The sequence below is a fragment of the Nicotiana attenuata genome, unplaced genomic scaffold (assembly GCF_001879085.1).
Source record: "Nicotiana attenuata strain UT unplaced genomic scaffold, NIATTr2, whole genome shotgun sequence".
NCBI lineage: Eukaryota > Viridiplantae > Streptophyta > Magnoliopsida > Solanales > Solanaceae > Nicotiana > Nicotiana attenuata.
Window position 1 is genome coordinate 70,085 of NW_017670868.1, and position 13,779 is coordinate 83,863.

A 13,779-nucleotide genomic window follows, 5' to 3' on the forward strand; every position below is an offset into this window, starting at 1 on the left:
TCGGGCTTGGGTGTGTGCTAATGCAACACGGCAAGTTTATAGCCTACGCTTCTAGGCAACTCAAGAACCATGAAAAGAACTATCCAACCCATGACATAGAGCTTGCGGCAGTGGTGTTTGCACTAAAGATTTGGAGACATTATTTGTATGGGGTCCATGTGGATGTATTTACGGACCACAAGAGTTTTCAATATATTTTCAAGCAAAAGGAGTTGAATCTGAGACAGAGGAGATGGCTCGAGTTGCTCAAGGACTATGACATTGATATTCTCTACTACCCCGGAAAGGCCAATGTTGTAGTGGATGCTCTTAGCCGGAAATCTATGGGGAGTTTGGCTCATTTGGAGGAATATCAAAGGCCCTTGGCCCGGGAGATTCACTGGTTGGCTAGCTTGGGAGTTCGCCTTGCGGACTCTGATGAAGGAGGAGTGATTGTGTAGAATAGGGCTGAATCGTCGCTTGTGGCGGAGGTGAAGGAGAAGCAATTCAACGACCCATTGTTAGCACAACTGAAAGAGGGGATTCATAAACACAAGACCACAGCTTTTTCCTTTGGTATGGATGATGGTACCCTACGGTACCAAGGCCGCCTATGTGTTCTGGATATTGACGGTCTTCGGGAAAGGATCATGGCAGAAGCTCACACTTCCAGGTATTCCGTGCACCCAGGTTCTACGAAAATGTATCATGATCTCAAAGAAGTTTATTGGTGGAACAACATGAAAAAGGATGTGGCGGACTTCGTGGCAAAAGGCCCGAACTGTCAGCAAGTGAAGGCCGAGCATCAAAGGCCCAGTGGATTGGCTCAAAGCATAGAAATTCCAATGTGGAAATGGGAGATGATCAACATGGATTTTGTGGTAGGGTTACGCGCACTCCGCACAAGTTCGACTTAATTTGGGTAATCGTGGATCGACTCACGAAATCAGTGCACTTCTTGCTAGTTAAATCTACCGACACAGCGGAACAGTATGCTCGGTTGTATATCAAGGAAATAGTCAGGTTGCATGGCACTCCAATCTCAATCATTTCAGATCGAGGGGCTCAGTTGACGGCCAACTTTTGGAAGAAATTTCAGCAAGGTTTAGGTACGCAGGTAAATCTTAGTACGGCTTTTCACCCACAGACCGATGGTCAAGCGGAGCGCACTATTCAGACGCTTGAGGACATGTTGCGTGCTTGTACTCTTGATTTCAAATGCAGCTGGGATGACCATTTTCCACTCATAGAATTTGCTTATAACAACAGCTTCCATGCTAGTATCCAGATGGCACAATTCGAGGCATTGTATGGTAGGAGATGTAGGTCTCCCATTGGGTGGTTCCAGGTTGGAGAAGCGGAACTGATAGGGCCGGACCTTGTGCATCAGGCCATGGAAAAAGTCAAAATGATTAAGGAAAGGTTCAAAACTGCTCAGAGTCGCCAAAAGTCTTATTCGGACATTCGTCGTAGAGATTTAGAGTTCAAAGAAGATGATTGGGTATTTTTGAAGGTTTCCCCCATGAAGGGTATCATGCGGTTTGGGAAGAAAGGAAAATTGAGTCCGACGTATGTCGGACCATACAAAATCATTCGGAGGATTGGTCAGGGGGCATACAAGCTCGAGCTGCCACCCAAGATGTCATTGATACACCCAGTCTTCCATGTGTCTATGTTGAAGAAGGTAGTGGGGGATCCGTCCACTATTGTGCCAGTTGAAACTATTGAGGTTAATGAAGAACTGTCATATGAAGAAATTCCAGTTGCCATTTCTTGACAGGCATGTTCAGAAGCTGAGAAACAAAGAAATTGCCTCCGTGAAAGTGTTATGGCGAAACCAGCAGGTTGAAGAAGCCACTTGGGAAGCCGAGGAAGAAATGAAAAAGAAGTACCCACATTTGTTTGTATAGCCATGTAATAGCTCTTACAAATTTGGCCCCTATGAACTCTGTATCCTTTGAATTGGTCTATGTAGAACTGTTCTATTTTAGTTATATGTTGCCTATGCGGCCATGGTTGGTGTCGTTGCAAGTTATGTCATGTCTATGGATTGTTTAATTGCTGTTAGGATATGTTTCTGGGGCTCTATGGCAGGTGGATAGGCCTAGATACAAGGAAACTCTGACAAAATTTTTGGAAATTTAGGGAGTTAGCCAATTCGGGGTTATTGATATGTCATGATGTGAAAAAGCTGAAGATGCATAAGGAATGCTAATGAGTGAACCTTGATCCTCATTCGAGATGAATGATCTTAAGCGGGGGAGGATGTAAGGCCCCGTGAAACTTTTACTCAAAAACCCGAGATCTCGTAATGCCAAGTTAGGAATATGTGTTAGAAATTCGTAAAATTCTTCGTGGCGAGCTTGCTCGCCGCGGTTCAGACCCTTTGGATTGATCTGTGCATTGAAAAGTTAAGGAAAAATATTCTTCCAGGAAAGTGCATTTCTACGGTCCATTATGCGATCGAATAATAGCTATGCGGACCACATAGTCGCCGCAGAGTCAGACACTTTGTTGGTTAATTTTGAGGTCAACTATGCGGCCAATTATGCGATCGTATAATCAATATGCGGGCCGCATAGTCATCGCATAATTCCCTTGGCATTTTTGCGAGGGGAAGTTCTGCGGTGCATTATGTGACCGTAGAACAGGTATGCGGACCGCATTCTTGTCGCATACCAGGGCAGTTTGTTCAAGTTTTGGGGACCATTTTTGCGGTCCCTTTTGCGGGCCGCATGTCCATTATGTGATCGCATCGCAGATTGTGTCAGGGCTCCTATTTTGTAACTTTTAAAACCCAACCCCATTCCACTAAAAATACCCCCCTTAGACCCCTTTTAGCAATTTTCTTGCAATTAGAGTGAGAGAGGAAGTTCTAGAGAGAGAGGGTGATCTTCATCAAGTCCCCGTTTGATCCTTGCCTAAACCCTTGAAGATTATCAAGTAAAATCTGCTAGGCCTTCATACTATGAGGTAAGAACTTGTGCCCTAATCTATACTTTCGAAATTTCTACTAAAATAAGTGATCAGGGGTGGGTTCGTGGGTATAAGAATTGATTATCTTGCATGGATGAGTGTTAATGGGGTATGGGAAGATTGTGAGTTAAAAAGATGGCAATTGGGGTATAAGGTGATAAAAATCTCTCACAAAGGGGTCCTAAAACCACAACACACACCTAGTGCTTGACAATATACTCAAATGAGCTAGAATCTTAATCATGTCTCTAATTCTTGGCTCAATTTGTAATTCTCATAAAATAGATTGAAGTTGCTAGGAAATTCCGGAATTTATTGTGAGGATTTAAGGAAAGCTCCATAAAGGTATGTATGACTAACCCTCTTCTTCTTAGTGTTGAATTCTTAGAGTCCAAATAGTTGGCGTGAGTTTCGAATTGATCATACTAGATGGATTGCATTAATGTGTTTGGTGACGGACTTTTGTCCCAAAATTGTTCTATGTGTTTACTCTGAAATCATGATAGTTGAAAATGTGATTATGTTCTACAAGTGTTTATTATTTTCTTATGTGTGCATGCCTTATATGATAGCCCCCTTATCGACATAGATGATGAAACTATGTGAATGAATAAATAAGGGAAGACTTGAGTTGTAACAATGTATCAGAGTGCCAAGAAATAAATTAAAAAAAAAAAGAAGGTGTTGTACCATGTAATGGGAAAATGGAAAGAAATGGGAACAAAGGAATAATTGAAAGAGGTTATGTCCCAAGTGAGATGGCTTAGCCGATCCCGCCGAGATCGGACGCCATGTTGTACACATGGTGGCATTTACATTGGATTTCTGACTATCATTGTGGGCTTGGATATGTCTCACTTGGGATGGCTTAGCCGGTCGGGCCGAGACCGGACTCTGTGTAAAATCACGGTGGCATTATATTATAAGTTATGGCACTTGGCACTAAAGAATATTAACCTAAAGGAATGGAAAGACTTAACTGGAACCATGTGAACCTTATTTGGTGTTTCCCTTGTAATCATGTGAAGTACTTGTTGATGTTATAATTGCCTTTTATTCGTTCACTGTTCATCCTATTAAGAATTGTGTTTGCCTTACATACTAGTAGTATTCGACAGTACTAACGTCCCTTTTGCCAGGGGCGCTACATCTTTGAATGGATGTAGGTGGTTCTGTTGCTGATAGTGCCGATTGCAGTTAGTGGTGCTCCCTTTCTCTCTTCACAGCTGTCTAGGTGAGCCCCCATTTCTCCCAGGGGTTTTGTAGTTCTTCTTTTGTATAAATTTCCATATTTTGAGGTATAGCCGGGGCCTTGTTGCCGGCATTATCATTTTGGTCTTCTGTATCCTTAGAGGCTCCGTAGACGTTTATGTGGGTCATGGATGGTTGTCGGGGTGGTCATAGGATCGCATTGTATTTTGAAACTTTTCTCCACTAGACTGTCAACTGTATGTACTTTTGGAAACTCAACTATGGCATGTTGCACTTAAGTAAGAATCTAACTAGCCATGTTTACGCATTTATATAGCAACTCTCCCTCCCATGTTTAATAATTGGTAATGCATTACTTCTTCGGATATAGAATGAGTCGAGCGAGAAAGATTAGATAGGCTTGCTCGGCCGAGTTCGATCGGTCGCACGCCGGTCACGCTCCCCGAGGTTTGGGGCGTGACATGACATATATGAATATGTAGACCCTGGATCAAATAATACCGAAGCATCCCTACCGCAGACAAATAATACCTGTGATCACGGCATCTAAGGTCACTACATCTGGTCTGGCCAGAAAAGCGTAGAATCTAGCTGGAGCACCACCTGACTGGCCTCCACCTACTTGGCCTCTACATTTAGGATGGCCCTACCCACCTACCATTCGCCTCTAGGTGGCCGGACAGCTTGTGCGATTGCTGGTGCTGTAATCATAGGCTGAGAACCCTGATGTACTGCCTTGTCCCAAAGTCTGGGACAAAACCTCTTCATGTGTCCAGGATCCCTGCACTCGTAACAACCCCTCAGAGCGGTGGATTGCTGACCTGAAGTCTGACTCTAATACCCACTGGAGGAACCCTGAATAGATGGTGGGTAGTAGGAACTCTCTAGCATGGCGCTAAAATAAGGTCGCACTGATGCATCCCGAGGAGGCGGCGGTGCTGGATATGTGAGCCTGCTAGGCTGACCTCAACCCCCAGACGGGGCACCATTGAACCCTCCGGAATAACGGAACCGCTTTTCCTGCGGCATCTGCTCTCGGCTCCGCTGACGGAAACCTTCGATCCTCTGAGCTATCTCTATACCTAGCTCGTAAGAAGTCACTATCTCAACCTCTCGGGCTATGGTGGCCTGGGTTCTAGAGTGCAAACCTGCAATAAACCTTTGCACTCTCTCTGCCTTAGTAGGGAGTATCATAAGTGCATGGTGATCACGCCCAACAATACCTTATAAAAAGGACTATGCGGTCTTTGCAAATATAATACGGTTTACAAGTCCGGAGTCGAATCCCACAGAGAACTAAGGCATAGCTACAATTGTTGACTATCACAAAGAAGATAAGCTCGAACAATTCCTAAGTAATAAATTTTAAGATTCTTATATCGAATTAACTAAATAATTAAAGTAGTAGATTAACAACCAAAGATACTATGAGTTGGAGAAAAGATTAAGGAAGTCTAGAGTTATGATTTCCCCAACTGTCGGAATCCTTCCCGCTACGTCTTCAATAATTTCGCCTAAGTATTCTCTACCGATCATGAGCGCTCTAAGTGTCATAATTCTCTCCCGAGTAACTACCACAATTTACTAGATATATTCTCCTGAATTATGCTAGCTGGCATTAAGTATGGCTCACTCGGATTGCACCAAGATTTTCTTATCCCTAATCCGACCATTAAACCCTTTGTATTGATCCCTCATATTCGTTAGGAGTGATGTTGTTCAACAACTACCTAAATATGCACTCTCTCTCGAGCAATACACACTAAATAGGCATAGTCGATTGAGATCTCTTCAGTCAACCACAATATAAACGTAGTTGAACAAATAAAGAAATCCAACGACTCACTTATATAAAAACATAACAAGAATTTATCCTACAAAAGTTTCTATCAAAACTCTAGATAACAAATTAGTTACTCATAATAGTATGCATAACTACAATACTAGAATTCATAACCAATAATAGAAATAGGAAGAAGTGAAGAAGAATTCTCCGCCTTGCTCCTAACGTGTTCTTGCCTCCTTCAGTCGAATCCCCAGTCTAATGTCGGTCTCCTTAGTCTCCTTAGGTCTAAATTATGTCAAAAGTCCTGAAAATACCATTTTTCCATGTATATATACCAAGTAGAGTCGGGTCCAAACAGTTATTCCTTCTCCTACGCAAAAAAGGATACATATCCCGGACAGGACGTGCGTGGCCGCACACCTGGAAGTGTGCCGACGCACTTGGCCGCGCACTTTTCACTCTTTTTGCCCCTTATGGCGGTCAGTGCACGGCCGCGCACTTTTCACCCTGTTCTGTTGGGAATTTGAAACAACGTAAAACATGAAAGTTGTAGCCCTTTGAATTAGATTTCCCCAACTATATTGTGGAGCCCAAACGGAGTTCTGAGAGAAAATTTATGTGTATTTTACTAGACAATGCGCAATATCCCTGCTCGATTCTTCGTTTCTTCGCCCTACCATCCGTTGATCCCCAAACACAATACCAACTTCATCCTTGGGCTTTTACTCAGACTTCAAAGCTCTATAATAATTTGAATTCATTCCATAACATCTGCATAGATCGAGGTCACCCCTATCAAGGTATTAAACACAGAATTAGTGCAAAACACTAGCGATTAAAGCTCAAACTCAATTAAAGTGCAGTAAATTACAGAGTAATAAGCGACTAAAATACGTAATTATAGCCTATCATCAACAACCACACTTAAATCATTGCTCGTCCTCGAGCAATCAAACTACATGTTATATAGACACGACCTTTTTAAACAATTCTCCTAACTCATCACACCAAGAATATTCAAAATAGACTAAGCACAAAAGTGTAACATCTTCACCTCAAGATTTGACTCACAAGTACCACGCATTATTCACAACTCACCCACTTACTCTAATATAGAGGTCAAGTATTACCTTTCCTTCATGAATCACGTGCCCTCCCACAACAAAAGAGAGTAGTTCCACAATCAATAAAACTCAAGAATAATTAGGAACTCAAGGTAGACAGAATTCACTCACTCTCAGAAATGACATTCATGTGCCACAAAAGAAGCACCATACGCTTGCCCGTAGTGTACTACTCTACTAGTTGAGCTCATTCAATCAAGGATCAAGTAGGACTTTTAACTGGCTGTAATGTAGGCTGCGGGATGGGTAGGATACATTTGGATATCAGAGTGACTATACCTCCCTAAGCACTTTAATACATATACTTTAGTAGTTGAAACTCCACACTTATGTCAAACTATAACTCCACCTTCATATCTATATACATTAACTCCCAACTATTTAAGCACCTTTACATCAAGGGTCACCACTATTTTCACAACAATACAACTCTCTTTTGTTTTTTTTCTTTCAATTCAAGTGGCTCTAACTTTTTCAAAACAGTGCACCTTTCTCCTTATTTAATTAGTTCCACTCAAAAGCCAAACCAACCACCCCACACTTTAACTATTACAAAGTTATAATAATTCAAGTGCTCATGAGAGGTGAAAAGGTTCAAATAGATGGTTAATTCAAACAAATGAGTAATGCTTGTAATGTGGTTGCCAAAGACACAGGATTACAGGTTTAAAGGGTTTAACTACGAACAAAGCTACTATTTCGCTTTGCAAACACACAGGGCAAGTTCTAGACTTCAAATGCAATGCACTGAATACACCCAAACCTCACACACATGGCACATAACTCACACAGGATTGGATTCATCAAGACACTCTAGTGAAAGCAGTTAAGTAAATTTTAAATTATACGATCTAAGGTACTTATACAAGAGTTAACAACTGAACCTAAGCGTCACAACCAAAGGACTCACTATTCTAAAGGTATAACAAAGTCAAGAGATACTGCTTCAATTCAATTCATCTCACACTGGCTCCTACTCCTAAAAAAATAAAACTAACTACACCTGGTTCAAACAAAACCCTTGGAAAAGAACCACAACACAAAGAAAAACCAAGGGGGAATTACTACACTACCTACAAAGAAAATCTTTTGTTTTTTCCTTTTTTTTTAGACATAAATCCCTCAACAAAAAATTAATTAATTAAACGAACACAACTAAAAAAGCATAGAAAGTCACCAAGACAATCTCCTCACCCCACACATAAAATTGTGCATTGTCCCTAATGAACACCATAACTAATAAGAGGGTAAAAGAAACTCCCTGGTAGGCCAAAGGCCGAAGCACTAGCAGCTCATGGGGTACTCAGACTTCTCCCAGGCTTGGTCACTCGTGCGGGTACCACACACTTAGTTCCAACCATCTGGTTTGCTGTTGCATCCTTCCAATAGCTTTGCTTTCCATGCTCCTACAAATTCAAAAATCGACACTACAAAAAAAATATAATTTACAAAATAATAAAATAATACAAAAAGCAGTAAATCTGGGTTGCCTCCCAGCAAGCGCTTGATTTAACGTCGCGTTACGATGCGAATCGCTTTTTGCCTCCACCTTGAGCTTATGAACTGAACCCCAAGTTTCGATCCAAGCATTTGATTATGCTCCTGGGGTGGTGGCACGAATCTGACTTGCCCAATAAAATAATGTAGTATTTTGCACTTCATGGCCTTTAGATGAGGTGTGTAATCCCGACTCTCTGGCAAGAAGAATTCCAGAATGTAGGCACCTTTTTTCTCATTCCTTGACTCCTCAAGTGGCTCGGATGGCTCTATTTTTGTATCATGAACCAAACACAATGTGGCAAAATGCTTGAAGTGTGGTCCAATGCGCTCAACTACATGAACATTTGGGTTGTCTAAATCCTCAACACTAATGACACTAGAGTCAACTAAATATGTATCATCAATGTCGTTGGTTGACTCTAGTATCTCTTCTACAACATCGGCATCCTCAAATTCTATATGATTGGTTTGGTCATATTCTACTCTCAACTCCTCTATTATAATGGCAATTCATGCTCTTCTTGGCTACTATCCACAATGTAAACTTGTTGCGCTTTACAAGGTTCAATTAGTTTATTCGCTTGAGCCTCCAAGTTGTGAATAGTTTCCTCTTGCATTTGTATATGCGTGGTTTCTTATCATATAGTTCCATGAAGCACTTTAACATATCCTTGGTCAACTTTAACATATCTTTGATCTCCTTCAGGTAAGCTTTCCTGGGTTCTTTGTACCTATTAAGTTCACCAGCAAAAGTAAAGCGATCATAATAAAGGGTTGGGGAAGATAAGAAATATAAGCACAACCACGAAAATGACCATCTTGACCACCACACATATCACACACATAAGATTGAGTTGGTGCACACAACTTGTTCTCGGGAATATTTTGATAATTTTGCCATGGGTGGTTTCCTCCACTATATGCATAAGGAGGATCAAAAGTAGAATTACCAACATCAAAACTCTCATAATTCCAAGTTGCTATGTTTTTAAAATTAACATAACACAAAAATAAAAAAATCAAATACAAAAAATAAAAATAAAAGTTCAAACTTGAAACATAGTAATATGTATACCTACAGCTACATCGTTAGTTCCCCGGCAACGGCGCCAAAATTAGATCACGCCCAACTATGCCTTATAAATAGGACTATGCGGTTGTTGCAAATATAATCCGGTTTACAAGTCCGGAGTCAAATCCCACAGAGAACTAAGGCTTAGCTACAGTTGTTGACTATCACTAAGAAGAAAAGCTCAAACAATTCATTAGTTATAAATATTAAGATTCTTATATCTAATTAACTAAATAATTAAAGTAGTAGATTAACAACTAAAGATACTACGGGTTGGATAAAAGATTAAGGAGGTCTAGAGTTATGATTTTCCCAATTGTCGCAATCCTTCCCGATACGTCTTCTATAATTTCGCCTAAGTATTCTCTACTGATCATGAGCGCTCTGAGTATCGTAATTCTCTCCCAAGTAACTACCACAGTTTACTAGACATATTCTCCCGAATATGCTAGCTGGCATTAAGTACGGCTCACTCGGATCGCACCAATGTTTCGTTAGTCCCTAATCCCACCTTTAAACCCTCTGTATTGATCCCTCATATACGTTAGGAGTGATGTTGTTCAACAACTACCTAAATATGCACTCTCTCTGGAGTAATACACACTAAATAGGCACAGTCGATTGAGAGCTCTTCAATCAACCACAATATAAACGTAGTTGAACAAATAGAGAAATCCAACGGCTCAATTATATAAAAACATAACAAGAATTTATCCTAAAAAAGGTTCTATCAAAACTCTAGATAACAAATTAGCTATTCATAATAGTATGCATAACTACAATTCTAGAATTCATAACCAATAATAGAAATAGGAAGAAGGAAGTGAAAAACACGTAGAAGAATTCTCTGCCTTGCTCCTAATGTGTTCTTGCCTCCTTCGGTAGAATCCCCAGTCTAATGTAGGTATCCTTAGCCTCCTTGGGACTAAATTATGTCAAAAGTCCTAAAAATACTATTTTCCATGTATATATACCAGGTAGGGCTGGGTCTAAACAATAATACCTTCTCCTACGCGAAAAAGGACACTTTTCCCGGATGTGACGTGCGCGGCCGCACACCTGGAAGTGTGCCGATGCACTTGGCCGCACACTTTTCATACTTTCTGCCCCATATGTGCTGCCGCGCACCTTTCACCCAGTTCTTTTTGGAATTTGAAAAAACATAAAACATGAAAGTTGTAGCCCTTTGAATTAGATTTCCAAAAATATACTCTGGAGCCCAAACAGAATTCTGAGAGATAATTTATTTGTATTTTACTAGTCAATGCACAATCTACCTGCTCGATTCTCCGTTTCTTTGCCCTATCATCCGTTGATCCCCGAACACGATCCAAACGTCATCCTTGGGCTTTTACTCAGACTTCAAAGCTCTATAATAACTTGATTTCATTCCATAACATCTGCATAGATCGAGATCACTCCTACAAGGCATAAAACACATAATTAGTGCAAAACACTAGCGATTAAAGCTCAAACTCAATTAAATTGTAGTAAATTAGAGAGTAATAAGCGACTAAAATACGTAATTATAGCCTATCATCAACACCCCACACTTAAATCATTGCTCGTCCTCGAGCAATCAAACTACACTTTATATAGACTCGACCTTTTTAAACAATTCTCCTAACTCATCACACCAAGAATATTCAAAATAGACTAAGCACAAAAGCGTAACATCTTCACCTCAAGATTTGACTCACAAGTACCACGCATTATACACAACTCACCCACTTACTCTAATATAGAGGTCAAGGATTACCTTTCCTTCATGAATCACGTGCCCTCCCACAACAAAAGAGAGTAGTTCCACAATCAATAAAACTCAAGAACAATTAGGAATTCAAGATAGACAGAATTCACTCACTCTCAGAAATGACATTCATGTGCCACAAAAGACGCATCATAGGCTTGCCCGCAGTGTACTACTCTACTAATTGAGCTCATTCAGTCAAGGATCAAGTAGGACTTTTAACTGGTTGTAATGTAGGCTGCGGGATGGGTAGGATACATTTGGATATCAGAGTGACTATACCTCCCTAAGCACTTTAATACATACACTTTAGCAGTTGAAACCCCACACTTATGTCAAACTATAACTCCACCTTCATATCTACATATATCAACTCCCAACTATTTAAGCACCTTTACATCAAGGGTCTCCACTATTTTCGCAACAATACAACTCTCTTTTGTCTTTTTTTTTCTTTCAACAAGTGGCTCTTACTTTTTCAAAACAGTGCACCTTTCTTCTTATTTCATTAGTTCCACTAAAAAGCCAAACCAACTACCCCACACTTTAACTTTTTCAAAGTTCATAATAATTCAAGTGCTCATGAGAGGTGAAAAGGTTCAAATAGATGGTTAATTCAAACAAATGAGTGACGCTTGTAATGTGGTTGCCAAAGAAACAGGATTACATGCTCAAAGGGTTTAACTACGAACAAAACTGAAGCAAACTACTATTTCGCTTTGCAAACACACGGGGCAAGTTCTAGACTTCAAATGCAATGCACTGAATACACCCAAACCTCACACACACATGGCACATAACTCACACAGGATTGGATTCATCAAGACACTCTAGTCAAAGCAGTTAAGTAAATTTTAAATTATACGATTTAAGGTACTTATACAAGAGTCAACAATTGAACCTAAGCGTCACAACCAAAGAACTCACTATTCTCAAGGTATAACAAAGTCAAGAGATACTGCTTCTATTCAATTCATCTCACACTGGCTCCAACTCCTAAAAAAATAAAACTAACTACACCTAGTTCAAACAAAACCCTTGAAAAAAAATCGCGGCACAAGGAAAAACCAAGGAAAAATTACTACACTATCTACAAAGAAATTCTTTTTTTTCCTTTTTTTTTATAGTTAAATTCCTCAAGAAAAAAAACTAATTTATTAAACTAACACAACTAAAAATGCATAGAAAGTCACCAAGATAATCTCCTCACCCTACACATAAAATTTTGCATTGTCCCCAATGCACACCATAACTAATAAGAGGGTAAAAGAAACTCCCTGGTAGGCCAAAGGCCGAAGCACTAGCAGCTCATGGGGTACTCAGACTTTTCCCAGGCTTGGTCCTTCATGCGGGTACCTCACACTTAGTTCCAACCATCTGGTTTGCTGTTGCATCCTTCCAATAGCTTTGCTTTCCATACTCCTAGAAAATGAAAAATCGACACTGCAAAAATAATAAATTTAAAAAATAATAAAAAAAAATACAAAAATGCAGTAAAGCTGGGTCTCCCAACAAGCGCTTGATTTAGCGTCGCGGCACGACGTGAATCGCTTTTTGCCTCAACCTTGAGCTTATGAACTGAACCCCAAGTTTCGAGTCAAGCATATGATTATGCTCCTGGGGTGGTGGAACGAATCTGACTTGCCCAATAAAACAATGTAGTATTTTGCACTTCATGGCCTTTAGATGAGGTATGTAATACTGACTTTCTGGCAAGAAGAATTCTAGAATGTAGGCACTTTTTTCCTCATTCCTTGACTCCTCAAGTGGCTCGGATGGCTCTATTTTTGTATCATCAACCAAACACAATGTGGAAAAATGCTTGGAGTGTTGTCCAATGCGCTCAACTACATGAACATTGGGGTTGTCTAAATCCTCAACACTAATGACACTAGAGTCAACTAAATATGTATCATCAATGTCCTTGGTTGACTCTAGTATGTCTTCTACAACATCGGCATCCTCAAATTCTATATGATTGGTTTGGTCATATTTTACTCTCAACTCCTCTATTTTAATGGCAATTTCTACAGCCAATTCATGCTCTTCTTGGCTACTATCCACAATGTAAACTTGTTGCGCTTTACAAGGTCCAATTAGTTTATTCTCTTGAGCCTCCAAGTTGTGAATAGTTGCATCTTGCATTTGTATCAGCAGTGATTTCTTATCATATAGTTCGATGAAACACTTTAACATATCCGTGGTCAGCTTTAACATATCTTTGATCTCCTTCAGGTCAGCTTCCCTGGGTTTTTTGTTCCTGTTAACTTCACCAGAAAAAGCAAAGCCATCAAGTACGGGGTTGGGGGAAGATAAGAAATATAAGCACAACCATAAAAATGACCATCTCGGCCACCACACATATCACACACATTGCACA